Raw genomic sequence first — 15,332 nt, forward strand, 5'->3', positions numbered from 1 at the left:
CATCCTTCTTTCTTCTTCAGAGAAGTTTCTCTTTAAGTCTTTAGCTCACTTATTTATTGGGCAGTTGTTTCTTTGAGGATTTGTTGTTGGGGGATTTAATTTTTTGAGTTCCAAGTTGATTTTAGATATGAGACCCTTGTCTGTTGGATGGCTAGTGAAACTCTTCTCCCAATCCGTGGGCTTTCTATTGATCTCGCTAGCTATGTCCTTTGCCACGCAGAAGCTCTGCAACTTCATGCAATCCCATTTGTCCAACCTTTCTTTGATTGGTTGTGTTTCCGGGTCTCTATTCAGAAAATTTTGGCCTGCACCAAGGAGACCTAGGGTTTCTCCTATTCCATCCTGTAATGTTTTCAGAGTGTCTGCTTTGACTCTGAGGTCTTTGATCCATTTGGAGTTGATTCTGGTGCTGGGTGAGATATAAGGATCTAGCTTTAGTTTAGATGGTATCATTTCTATGTAAGCTGCTACATGAAAAGAAAGCAAAGCAGTGCTCTGCTGAATTAGACTAGATGAAAAAGTGTTTTGACAGAGGAGAAGAATTCATCTAAGTAACAAATCTCTTGTGTACAACCAAACCCAATAAGAAGACATAACCATGAGACTGGAAATTTGCTTCATTTCTTTGACTCCTTGCAAAGTTAGGTAAGATTTGGACAACAACCCAATGATGTTAGAATAGTTCCTGGCTGGCAGATTTTCCAAAGCTCTTGATTTAAGATTTATTAAAATAATATTAGCAAGTATATACTGGGTACAGGAGGCTCATGCTTGTAATCTCGCTGATTAGGAGACTGGGATCTGAAGACTGAGGTTCAAAGCCAGCTCAGGCAAGAAAGTCCATGAGACTTTTATCTCCAAATAAACACCAAATAGCTGGAAGAGAAGCTGTGGTTCAAGTAGTGGAATGCTAGGTTTGAGCAAAGAAAAGCTAAGGGGCAGTGCCCAGTCCTGAGTTCAAGCCCCAATACCAGTAATAATAAAAATAACAATAATAGCAACAGCAAATAATAACAAGTATAAATATATAACTAAGTACATTTAAAAATAAACACTAGCATAGCTAATAGCAGGTATAACGTTGCTCAGTAGTTAAATCCTTGACAATGGTAGCAGAAAGATCACTTGGCAATATTTTCTTAACCTGCAACTAATTCCTAAAGAAGGAATTGAGGGGAGATTTTCACGGTCATAATAGAGAAGCTAACAGTTCTCTGCAGAACTAGGATAGAAACAGTAGACTCTAGAAGAGATCCAGGAGAATAAGAGAAGAGAGTAAATTAGAAAAGTCATTTCTCTTAGCTATATTGTCAAAGTGTTTGTCTCAAAAGTTGAAGTACCCAGCTAACTCTCCAGCAGTTGTCATTGGCATTGTGCTTTAGATAAGCTTTCTGTTAGTATTTTCACTCCCACTCATTAATGCAGTTCTCACTTTCGCAATTAACATTTTAAAAGAGAGAAAATTAAAGAATCCCCATTGTGTTTGTTTTATTTTCCAGAAGAACAATGGTTTCAGATTGGTTTCTCTTGCTGCCATCTTCCTCTTCTAAATCCATCATCTACTTTGAGAACACAAACGCTTGACTGCTTTGTCAAGACCGTTGCTTTCTGAATAGCTTACATTTCTTTACTGGGCACTTCCTTTAGGATTTCTTAGTTCCACTTCCTTTTGCTGCCCCCAAATATTCAATGCTTTGTTTCCTCTGTGCCGTGGGCCCTGCTGTTACCCTGCCAAAATGCTCTACTTCTCTGTCATTCACTTGGCAAATCTTTCTTATCCTTTCCTATCCTTGAATCAGCTCTGTGTTGTCTCCTGTAGAAAAGCCTTTTTCCCCCTTTTACTTAAAAGAGAGCCCCAAGCAAGCCTGGGTGTGTAATGGATGTTCTCCATGACCGATGTCTTCATGACAGATGAAGACCCTTCGTAGGTCTACAACCTTTGAAGCTGGTTTGAATATTCTGAAGGGCTTCCCCCTTTCTTTAAATGCTCTGCAGCCACCATTATGGAATTCTTAATGATTTTCTCTTTGAATTTGTGTATTAGAAGTGAAGGCCAACAGGTATATATATACAGGAGCAGAGAAAATGCATGCATTATGTGTGAAAAATTCCAATCATGGCCAAGTGCTGATGGCTCATGCCTGTAATCCCAGCTACACAGGAAGCTGAGATCTGAGGAACATGGTTTGAAGCTAGCTCAGGCAGGAAAGTTCATGAAACTCTTATCTCCAATTAGGCACCCAAAAAGCCAGATGTGAAGCTTTGGCTCAAGTGGTAGAGTGCTAGTCTTAGCCAAAAGAGCTTAGGGACAGCACCCAGGCCAGGAATTCAAGCCCCAGGACCAGCACCAAAAACAAAAACAACAACAAATCCTATAATGGAATCTTACCCTCCTCCCAATTCAATAATAACAGGAGGTAGGCCTATGGGAAGAAATTAGGTCAGGAAGGTAGAGCTCTGACAAAGGTGATACAAAAGAATTTTGTTTGCTCTTTTCTTACCATGAGATTACAGTGAGGAGAGCTGTCTTCCCTTAGCAGAACTTGAACTTTGTTGTGCCTGATCTTGGACTTCTCTCCTCCAACATTGTGAGAAACCAACTTCCATTGTTTATACTACCTGACTTGTGTGATTTCATTATAGCCGCTGGACCTAAGAAAAAGCATGTCAAGCATTGTTCACTGCCTTTTACATAAAACATCTGCACTGTCAAAGAGCATGGAATTCCAGCAGACTTCCAATGTGTGGAGTTAAGCTGGACATAAAAATTACAGGTGAAGTCAGGCACCAGTGGCTCATGTCTGTAATCCTAGCTACTCAGGAAGCTGAGATCTGAGGATCAGGGTTCCAAGCCATCTCAAGCAGGCTATGAGACTCTTATCTCCAATAAACTACTCAGGAAAAGCCAGAAGAGGTGCTATGGCTCAAGTGGTAGAGCACTAGCCTTGAGCACAGAGAGGCTCAGGAACAGAGCTCAGGACCACAGGGGGGGGGGTAATAAATACAGATGAGCATGTTTTATCCACTACCAAGTAAAGGATTGTTATTTATAACCCCCAAGATGCTGTGCTTTACGTAAGATTCCCCACTTTACATGCAACTAGAACATTCTCTGAAGATAGAAAATGATAGAAAAAACACAAATAAGAAAGAAACCTCATCAAACTTTCGTACTCTTATTACTTTCCTGCCTTTGCCAACCACATGTACTAAATTAGTACAGAAGGAAGAGACAGCGCCACCACCAGTTTCTTTACTTTCAAGCATTCTTTATTCATCAGTAAGTTAAAAGGCCAATATTGGTAGAATACAACCATGCCAAGAAGCAAAATCAAAACAACTGAGACAGCTTTGTGTGGCAATTCCACAGCTCTGGGGAACAGTAAATCCTACAAAGATGCAATTTTTATCTGTATGTATTCTTCATGATCATATTTGAATTTAAGACTTGTATATAATATAAAGATATATGTCAAAAATCATGCTAATAATTTAAAATTTTATTTTTCTTTACTTAGAATGGTATCAATAAAAATGTCATGTGAGGTCCAGATTTTTCTATTTACTTTTAATATATACTTAAATATATTTCTTCCATGCTGGGAATCAGACCTAAGAATTTGTGCATAGTAGGCAAGTACTCAAACACTGAGTTACTAGGTACACAGCCAGCCATTTCTCCTGCTTGTTGTTTTTTTTTTTTTAACAAGAGACATTTTTGTGTGAAAAAAGCCCATATATTGTGTAGCTGGCTTGTAATTGTCTGTGTAGCATGCTAGTTTAAGAACTTAATGTTTAAAGGCACAGATTATGATTTTCACCAATGTCTAGTTCTAATATTTATCAAGGCCCTCCAAAATAGATTTTAAAGAACAAATGCACTTAATTTTATTGTTTCTAGGAAGGGGAGAGAGAAGCTGCCCCTTTGTAATGTGTGTCTATCAAAGTCTATTTTGTCTTGAGTAAGCCAGTATGGGAAGAGGAAAATCTATGCAATGCCCCTAGCCAATTGGCACTGGCTTAAAACTTCTTCTTGGTCTGCGTTAAGCATTGTGAGAGATTTCCATTGATTTGGGGAGTCATTCATAAGTCATGGTTGCTAACTCACAGAAACACAGGGTTAAAAAGGAGGTTAGGCCTAGCAGTTATGTACATTGAGGCATAATATGGGCTGTCAAAAGTACCTCAGCTACTGAAGTAGGTGCCCATCAAGGCAGATAAAAGCATGATTCCTCTGCTAACTACCCCAGTAGCCCAAGGTGAGGTAGGAGGATTCCAACCTATGAACTGGAACCAGCCACAAGAATCTAGAGAAATTCAGAACAAAATCCTGGGTCTTAGTCACCAGAGAATGTAGGAATCAGTAATAGGACTCAAGGCATCAGGCAAGAGCAATTCACTGAGGGAAGTGGAGTCAAAGAAATTCTGAGAATAAGACCTTGGAAAGGACCAGAGAAACAGGTGATCAACAACCAAGGTCAAGGGTAGAATGAGGAGGGACAGACAAACTAGGCCAGATGGGTTCCAACATTCCATAAAGCAAAAAGAATGGGGTAAGGGAGTCCAGCTAAGGAGAAGCTCATGTTTTCTAATCTTGTTTAGTATTTCTGTCTCACAGCAATTTGTCAAGGCTTTTGTTATGGAAACACATCATCCTAATGATTAAATACACAAAAGTAAGATATGACTAACATTTATAAAACTTGAAGTGTTTGAAAATAATACACAATAGCATTAGGAAGGTCTGTGGTATCTTTCACTTCATTTTAGTATTTTGGTCCTTTTTGTGGTGCAGGAGGCTGAACAAAGGGCTTTGAGCTTGTGAGGCACGCACTCTATTATTGAGTCATGCTTCTAGAGCAGTACTTTATTCCTTTTAGAATATTTTCTTTTATTAAATACATTTTTAAAGGAGGTGCCCTATATTTTTCTCCTCCTCAAATGCCAATGTTGTACAATTTTAATTATATTACCTAGGAAAAATAAACGTTAATTTGTATAAAGTCTTGACATCTAGTTATTACAGTCCAGATCACAGCACAGCACACACACACACACACACACACACACACACACACACACACAATCATACACCAGTGAAACATTACACACAGATTAGTCTATAATTTCTGCATGCTGTATGATAGAAAGACACAGCACTTAAACCTTTGAGCTTACGTGACAATGCATTCGCCAAGCAGATAGTAATCATTCCACCATGAACATCTGGGGTCCCTAGATTCAAGTAGTGGGCTTTTTCTTATGGATGAGCAGCATGTGAAACAGTTCCTGCGTCATGACACTCATTACTATAACATCCATTTAGCTGAGGTCTTCATAAGGCACAATTCCATTACAACTCAAAAGCAATGCTATCCTTCAAGGCCAGCTCTTGGTGTGCCTCGTTGCTCTTATTGCCTACCAGTGCAATGAGAAACCTATGCATGTTGTTGCCTTTGATCTTGTGAATCAGCTCTTACAAGGGCTTCAACTCCTTCAGTGTCTCCTTTCTGCCACCTTGGCAATTAGTTCATGATGAATACATGACCCCTGGCAATGGTGAGGTACTATAGACCTGGATAGCAGTGGCGACTAGTAGTGTCAATCATGTGGAAAGTGTCCAACTGGCCAGTAAGGTATTTTTAATAGCTGGAGAGTGTGCATCAGAGAAGGTGCCATGTCCTAACATACTTTGGTCCATGTCTCACAAGCCCAGAACCATCCCGTGATGATTTTTATTCCTCCCACAGGATATGAAGTACAGATGACAAATGGGGTTGGCAGAGGCCACTGCTGTTATATTGGTTTATTTGTTGACTCCTGAGCATATGTTTCCCACTGTTGGGAACCAAGGGGGACTGTGATGTACTGGGCCATATAAGAATCCTTTCCCTAAGGTATGAACCATGTATACAAGAGAAAAAGTTCACTAGAGAGACAATGTAACAACCGTATACTCAGAGCAACAGCTGGGGAGAGCAACATCTGAAGAACACCAGAGGTCTTGGAGACTCCAGGAAAACCACTGGAACATTCCTTTACATTCAGATGAGAGCACCAAAGCCAGAGGAACACAGAGAGGGGATTCCACTTCCTACATATCCTCTGGCCTCTTCTTTCCTTCATCTAAAGAAATGATTTCAGGGGTATAGGGAAGATAAGTGCAAGGATCATGTACAAAACTTACTGTTTGGTTAAAAAATGAGGTGAATATATGTAGAACAAATAAAGTTGAATTATATATAATATGTTAGAACCAAATGATGAGTTCCTTGTCAAGTAATATGAAAAATCAAAGTGAGCTGGAGAAAAAAAAATGATCACTTCCTCAGGAGAAAATATAAATCCAAGATGCTCACAAGACTCAATCCACTTATGACAGCTGCAAATGGAGGAGATCTCCCTAATAGTTCTGTGCCTGGGAGTGTCAGATATAAAGGGAAATGTGATAGGTGGGATAATGTCTTGTCTAATAACCCAAAGCCTGGAAGTCTTACCTTATATGGTAAAAGGAACTATTAAGATGAGATCGATTGCATTGTTCATCTTGATGCAAGCATGCTTATACTTACAAGAAGGAGATAAGGTAGAGTAAGAGTTTTCAGGAGAATGCCAGGTGAGGAAGGAAGTAGAGATGAGCAATGGAGAGGCAACTACAAGAAACAGGCAGCTTCTAAAACCTGAAAAATTGATGATGTTAGCCTAGTCAGTTTGACTATTTTCCACTTCTGGCCTCCAAAGTTGTAAGAGGATAAATCTGTGGTATTCTGAGTAACTGTGCTTTTCGACAGCAGCAACAGGAAACTCACGCAGGTGATGAGAAAGTATGACTTTGCCAAAAAAAACAAACACAACCTAGCACAGGATGGAACTTGCTATGAGATCCACACAGCTGTGGATCACACCAGAATGCCCCCAAGATAAGCCATAGAGAGCAGATGCTCATCTGAACTCAGCTCACAGTACCACGTGGAGGAATTCTTAAGTGTCAACAGGTTTTTACCCATCTTTCTGGGAACCAAAAGGCCAAGATGAAGAGACTGGTGGCCTTGTTTCTGGTAAGAGGTCAGTTCCTGACTTGTAGTCAACTTCTTCCTATATTCTCAGGGTTTTCTCTGGGCATTTGAGAACAAAATCTCTGTTGTCTTTCCCTTCTTCCATGGATACCATGCTATTCACTAAGTGATGGTGACAATCATTATCTGTATAGTTCAGCATTAATAACTTCAAATATGCCATTGCTATAAAGACATATTAGGAAGCCTTGTAGAAAATACTGGGAGTATACTTCTTTTTTATTTTGATGCTATTGGAGTTAATGCACTCTCCTACTTGCTCTACCAGTTGGTCCATGTTTCTAACATCTTTTTACATTGGTTGTTTTTCAATATAAAGTAGGGTCTTTCTTTATGTCTAGGGTACAATCCTTCCATGTCACACACTATCCAAGTTGAGATGAAGGCTTTTCGTTTTTACTTGCGGTACTGGGATTTGAACTCAGGGCCTCATACTCAGTCAGCTAGTGCTCTACTACTTGAACCACATCTCCCACCCTGGTTTTTGCTGATTATTTTGGAGATGAAGTCTCAAAGACTTTTCTGCCCAGGCTGTCATTAAACCGTGATTCTCCAAATCTCAGACTCCTGAGAAGCTAAGATTACTAGCAAAAGCCAACAAAGCACCCAGAAAACAAGAAGTAATACTTTTTTTCCCTTCTTGTGATATTGAGTAATTGAACTGGGGACCTCACACTTGCTAGACATGTGCACTATGACCTGAGCCAAGGCCTCAGTCCTTCCATGAACTTCTTTTTTTTGCCCAAACTGACCTCAAATCATGATCCTTTTATCTCTGCTTCTCAAGTAGCAGAAGCACAGTACCCATGTCTAGAACAATTTTTCATTTCATTTGTTCCCCCAGACATTCCTAATGCTACCATCTGCACAGGAATTTATCCATATGCTCTAGGAAAGAAAAAGAGACTAGGTTGCATATGGGCCCTCTTCATTCACCTTTGTGAAAGTATATGCAAAGTATAAGGGAGAAAATATTGTTTTTATATTAAAAATGTAGCTAGATGTTTCCTATCTTTTTTTTTTTTTTGTCAGTCGTGGGGCTTGAACTCTGGGCCTGGGCGCTATCCTTCAGCCCCTCAGCTCAAGGCGAGCGCTCTACCACTTGAGCTACAGCGCCACTTCCGGTTTTCTGGTGGTTTATTGGAGATAGGAGTCTCACGGTCTCTCCTGCCCAGGCTGGCTTTGAACCGCGATTCTCAGATCTCAGCCTCCTGAGTAGCTAGGATTACAGGCGTGAGCCACCAGCGCCCGGCTAGATGTTTCCTATCAAGATGCCACTACACAAACTGGAATTGGTCTCAGGTAGAGGAAAGTGCCTAATTACCACCTATGAGAGATTTAATCTTATATCTCTTTCAAATAGCATCAAGAACTTGAGGCAGCCTACACCTTCCAGAATCATATCCCTTTATTAGTGTGCTCTGACTCATGCGGCTTACATCCTTATCCCCAGATAAACTTTCCCATCAAATGATTTAACTTTCATATAACCAATAGCACATATGCTATTGTCTTCTTCCTATTTCCTACAAAATTATTGCTGAATGTCTCCTGTGTGCATGGACATTCATCTATATTATTTTATCCCTGCCTCTTTGTAATCCTGTTAAGTAAACATCATTCCTCCAGACGGCTAAAGTGGGGATCAAGTAGCTCAGCACCAGTGCTGAGTCACCCCACCAAGTATTTGAAGAGAGGGGTCCAGGAAGCAGAGGAGGAAGGGAAAACATGTAAGTGAGGGAATAGCAGCTCTAAAGCTCGATGAGCCCCAGCTCTGCCTTTCCTCCAGGTCAACCTGGCCCTTCATATTCCCCAGTGGTTCTCTGCCCAGAGACTGACTGCATGCCCATCCATTGTAATAGGAACTTGCACCAACTGCTTGGTGAGAAGTGGTTAGATTTTCTGCCTGGACATAATAAAACCCTAGTGCTATTCTATAAATAGGCCCTGGCTCCTGTGGCTAATGAGATCTTACAGTAAGCCTAAAGGAAAACACAGTCCCTCTTTGCTGTCAATTTCCTGTTCTTCCCAATGCATAACAAAACAAATGTTTCCATAAATTTCTCTCCAGCCAAATCTTCTCAAGTGTCAGCAAGTTAGGTAGATGTACCCTTAGCCATGATCAGGACCAAGAATGGCTATCATCCAAGCTCTGAGGAAAAATGTTCCATGTTCCTTCCATAGCAGTCCTGCCCCTAGGATATGGCTTTGATTTCTTTGGGAAGACAAGCAATAGTTTGGCTCTTCTTTCCTTCTCTCCATAACCTCTGAGTTTGGTTTATAGGTCTAGATCCTGCAGGATTAACCAGTGCCCTTTGTCCTACCTTAGTCTTTCTGTGAGAAAAATTAAAGTTGATCATTGAGATGGTTAATTTTATGTGCTAACTACTCTGAGTCATAAAATGCCCAGATAGTTAATCAAACATTTCAAATCTGTCCGTGAGAATATTTCTGGATTGGATTAATATTTGAGAAAAGCAAACTTATATGGGTGCCCTCTGTCAATTAGATGAAGGTTTGAACAGAACAAGAAGACTAAGTCTGCTTCTAGTTTATAAAAGAAAACAGGAATTATTTTTTTGTGTGTGACTACTTTGACTTGGGATATTGGGAGATTTTTTTCTAGTCGTTAGAGTCATGCTTAAACATTGGCTTTTCCTGGGTCTTGATCCTGCTGGCTATCAGACCAGAAGTGTTCTCCTGCATCTCAAGTCTTTGAACTCAGACTTAGGAATATGCCCTAAATGTTCTCAGACTTCTGACTGCAGGTCTACCAGCCTTCATAATCATGTGAGCCAGTTGCCTATAATGAATCTCTCCTCTCCTACTTTTCCCCTCTCTGTCTGTATATGCACATATATGTATATATGTATAATTTTATTGTCTATATTCATATGCACATATCATCCTATCCTCATCCATAAATTTGATATCTGCAGATTCAACAAATCATTGACTGAAAATATTTTTTAATTCTGTTTCTCTGGAGAATGCTATTATGAATGACAACTTTTGTGAGACATTTAGAGTATGTTTATTATTTACAGAAAAATTCAACAGTTAACAGACAATGAAGACATCTCTAAACCTATGAGACATCTTTCTCTGGAGTTTGGTCTCCTTTTGTACCTTTTCTCATTTATGTAACTACTTTCTCCTCCCCTTTACCACCTGTCTTCCTCTTATGTGACTCTTTGCATCTCTGTCTCTCTCTTTGTTTTGTCTTTAGTCTTCTCCTATATGGAAGTCTCTCTGCCCTTCTCCTCTCCTTACTCTTCCCTTCCCTATTTTTCCTTTCCTGCTTGCTTCTGCTACTACCTACCTCCCAATTCTTATCTTCCTACTTTTAAAGACAACAAAATGAGAAGGAATATATTTTCTATAATTTATTGTGCTTTCCACATTTTGTGATTTCTTATAATTAATCAAAGGTAAGGAACATTTCACCTTTTTTAATAAAGAAAACATCTAAACAATCTGCTTTAGCACATGTCCCTTAATTGACTGTTTTAAGACCCTGGGAAAAAATTAAGGCTATCAACTCCTAAAACTGTGCCTATGAGGTTACTAGATTACTAATTACTAGTTTACTAAATTATGTGATCAGTTTATATTTGAAATATTTTAATATCCTTGGTGTTTATTTAAATTGAGAAAAGAAGGATGCAATCAATTATTTACTTAATTAGATTATTAATCTCAAAAGTACAAAGCTAATACTGTAGTGAAAGTAGTCAAAGTAGGCATTTCAGCTTCATTATATAATATAATAATCTCGCTTTTCCTCTTTCCCTCCCTCTCTCTCTCCTTCTCCTTTTCCCTCTCCCTCTTCCTCTCCCTCTCTTTCTCCTTCTTTCTCTGGTATCTCTTCCTCTCCCTCTCCCCACCCTCTCTTGGTGGTACCTGGTCTCCTAGAGCTGACATTAATCTTTCTACTAGATTAGTTTTTTGGTGGCTTTTTTTTTAATGTTCCTGCATAGCAAATTTTCTTTTTTAATCTGAAAGTATTGTTTCACAATACATATAACTGTTTATAGACCAACTCCAAATGCTTTATCATAATTTTCATTATCCCATCAAATGTTTGAAATCTATGCATATTTAATGTCAACAGGGAAGTTAGCCAGCATTTAAGTACTCACTACACTGTTAATTATCCCAGAGCATAGTCAGGTGCCACCTAGTGTCCTAACAGAAAACAACAGTAAATGATCTACTCAGTCAAGGTTTTCCATGTGTCCCCTGAAGTCAGGGGTTGGCTTCAGACTCTTGTAGATGTAAGGGCAGCTGCCTGTTACCGGCTGATAGCTCTGACTTATTGCCTCTGAACAGTGGAATCTACCTAGTTTCCTGTTCTCTTGAGGCTATTCTTGAAAATACTCAAAACTGTGTCCCAATTCCAGACTTTATGGAAAACAAAGGATGGTGGGAAACAACTGAACTATACTATGGCATAAAAAGTACATATATTTTATGTTACATGAATATCTCAAGAATAGCCACATGTAGTGATTACATTGCCATTCCAATTTCACATTTCATGGACATGAATGTCTGCTACAAGTTCCCTGTGCCAAGAGCTGACAAGAAGCTGTGTGAGATGAGAGTCTTGTTCTCTGAAAGCTTACATTTACTAAGGAAGACTGAAAACAACAAATCAGATAAGTGAGTATTGTGATGAATTTTTTTTTAAAAATAAGCAAGGTAGTTCAGCACATTTATTGGATAAGACCACTCTGTATATAGTAGTCAGGAAAGTAGCAGTGGGAGACTCAAATAGTAGGACAATTCTATGACTATACCAAATACAAAACATCTGAGGAAAGTCATTCCAGGTGAGAATCAGAAGACGTAAAGACCTTGGAGGAGAAATGAGCCTTGTGTCTGAGAGCCAGAAAAATAAAAATGCAGTTGAAGTATGGAAATGATAGATGAAGTAACTGCACATGCTCTGAACTTCCATATGGCATTCCAAATGACAATGAAGATTTCTATCATCTTTGTACATTTTGGAAAACCTGGGAGAATACTAAGAACACTGAATTTGTGCTACTTCGTGGACCAACTCACTTGGAAGTAAGGAACTATGAAACACCTGGCTTGTACCATATAACCAACCTTATGGCAAAGAGAGGTAACCATAATTGGGTGGAAGTATATGATAGTGCAGATGTTGACCCTGAAATCTTGATGACACTCAAACTGAAAAAAAGAAAATCTGGGCAGTGGTGGCTCATGCCTGTAATCCTAGCTACTCAAGAAGCTGAGATCTGAGGAACACAGATTGAAGCCAGCCTTGGCAGGAAAATCCTTGAGGTTCTTATCACCAGAAAACCAGAAGTGGTGCTGTGGCTCAAAGTAATAGATCTTAATGTTGAGAAAAAAAACCTCGGGGACAGTGTCTAGGCCCTGAGTTCACACCCCATGACCACCACCACCACCAACAAACAAACAAACAAAAAGTGGCTGGGCACCAGTGGCTCACACCTGTAATCCTAGCTACTCAGGAGGCTGAGATCTGAGGATCGTGGTTCAAAGCCAGGCTGGGCAGGCAAAGTCCGTGAGACTCCAATAAACCACTCAGAAAACCAGAAGTGATGCTTTGGCTCAAGTGGTAGAGCACTAGCCTTGAGCTGAAGAGCTGAGGGATAGTGCCCAAGTGCAGAGTTCAAGCCCCGCGACCACCACCAACAACAACAAAAACAAGATATGCCCAATCAAATTTAGGGCAGCATATGGATAAGATATTCTTTTAGGTTAAGAATTAAAAGGAGACCGACTAAGTGTTAAATAACGAATCCAAAAAAGAATGTGTCCTTGTGAAGAAATATTAGCCACTAAAATATAGAAAGATGAAAGACACCAAGGCCAACATAGGCCATTCTCACCTAATTGCTGTTTAGCAGGAAAGGGAATACTAGCTAATGTCCCCTGTGCTCAATGACATTGCACCAGTCAATTTCTGTAGGCTGGCCCCTCAGTGGTCCATCTCATTGCAATTCAATATGGTCAGTGAGTATCTAGCAACAATATGAAGCTCATTCCCAATGAAGAACTGAAGGAGCTTTGGCCATAGAAATCTTTCCCAGCCATTTGACATCATCTTATATGGTCATACGTACATAGCTTTTGACCTCTTCTGCTTGTCCTCGACTTATACTAATAAAATTGCAAATAAGGGAAACCATGGGACCTTTGTTTCTTTGGGCCTGGCTTACTTCACTTAGCTATGGTAAATAATGCTGCAATAAACATAGTTGTTGCAATAAACATAGTTGTGCTGGTAGCTTTAGTGTAGCCTTGTTTGCTATCATTTGGGTAAATGCCTAAAAGTGAGATTGCTGGGTCATAGGGGAGCTCTATATGGAGTCTTTTGAGGAACCTCCATACTGTTTCCAAAGTGGTTGAACAAGTTTACATTCCCACCAACAATGCAGTAGGTCTCCCTTTTGGCCACATCCCTTCCAACATCTGTTGTTATTAGATTTCTTGTTTATAGCCATTTTAACTGGGTGAGGTAGAATCTCAATGCTGTTTTGACTTGCATTTCTTTTATGGCTAGAGAAGTTGAGCATTTCATTTGTCAATTGGCCATTCTTATTTCCTCTTCAGAGAAGTTTCTCTTTAAGTCTTTAGCCTACTGATTTATCTGGCAGTAGTTACTTTGAGGATTTGTTGCTGGGGGATTTAATTTTTTGAGTTCCAAGAATATTTTAGATATGAGACCCTTGTCCATTATATGGCTAGTGAAGAACTTCTCCCAATCCATGGGCTTTCTATTGATCTTGCAAGCTATGTCCTTTGCATTGCAGAAATTCTGTAATTTCATGCAATCCCATTTGTCCGACCTTTCTTTGATTTGTTGTGTTTCTGGGTCTTTATTAAGAAAATATCAGTATGACCGGGCGCTGGTGGCTCATGCCTGTAATCCTAGCTACTCAGGAGGCTGAGATCTGAGGATCGCGGTTCAAAGCCAGCCCGGGCAAGAGAGACCGTGAGACTCCTATCTCCAATAAACCACCAGAAAACCGGAAATGGCGCTGTAGCTCAAGTGGTAGAGCGCTTGCCTTGAGCTGAGGAGCTGAGGGACAGTGCCCAAACCCAGAGTTCAAGCCCCATGACCAACCAAAAAAAAAAAGAAAATATCAGTATGCCTAAGAGCCCTTGAGTTTCTCCTTTTCCTTCCTGTAATGTTTTCAGGGTGTCTGCTTTGACATTGAGTTCTCTGATTCATTTGGAGTTGATTCTGGTGCAGAGTGATATATGGGGATCTAGATTTAGTTTTCTACATGTGTTTAACCAATTTTTCCAACTACATTTATTGAAGAGGCTGTCTTTCTTCCATTCTATTTTTTTTAGCTCCCTTAACGAAGATTAGGTGGCTGTAGGTCTGTGGGTTCATTTCTGGGTCTTCAGTTCTATTCCATTGGTCCTCAGGTTTTGTTCTTGTGCCAGTACCAAGCTGTTTTGATTACTATGGCTTTGTAGTAGAGTTTGAAATTTGATAATGATATTCCTCCAGCACTGTTCTTTCTGCTAAGGATTGTTTTTGCTATTTGGAGTCTTTTATTGTTTCATATGAACCCCAAGATAGGGACATAACTTGTTTTTTTCTTTCTTGCTATTATTTTTAATGTATTTAAAATGTACTATGTGATTTTATGTTTGTCTTGTATGTTCTTCCCCCATGGTATAATCCCTGTTTTCACTGTATTTAATGTCAGTGTCCTGCATCTTGTATATACATTTTTCTAGTTTGGGGAAGAGAAGGGAAATAACAAAATGCTGAAACAAGGATACAGGATGACCTATTGTAACAATGAGATGTACAAGACACTATGTAGAAAACGAACTTTACAACTTGGTGGGGGGAAGGAGGAATTGGGGAGATGGGGAGCGAAGAGATGGTAGGGAAAAAACAAAGGAGGAGGTAACAATGCTCGATAGGAAATGTACACATTACCTTACTCATATAATTGTAACCCCTCTGTACACTGTTTTTACAATAGAAAACATTTTTAAAAATCTAAAAAAAAGAAATTTCCCAGCCAGATTTTTTTCTTCTATAATGTGAATTTTGTTGATGTGCTTCTTTATTCCACATTATTTTTGATCCCACTAGGCTTTTTATTTCCTATGTTATTGTTAGCAGGAAAATATAGATTTCTACATCAATGGTTGTTGTTAGCTCACATTAAATTTAGCACCTTCATACATTATGCTGCTAGTGAGATTTTACTTCTTTCTTACAAACTA

This window comes from Dipodomys ordii, unplaced genomic scaffold, assembly GCF_000151885.1.
Source record: "Dipodomys ordii isolate 6190 unplaced genomic scaffold, Dord_2.0 Scaffold59, whole genome shotgun sequence".
NCBI classification, from domain to species: Eukaryota; Metazoa; Chordata; class Mammalia; order Rodentia; family Heteromyidae; genus Dipodomys; species Dipodomys ordii.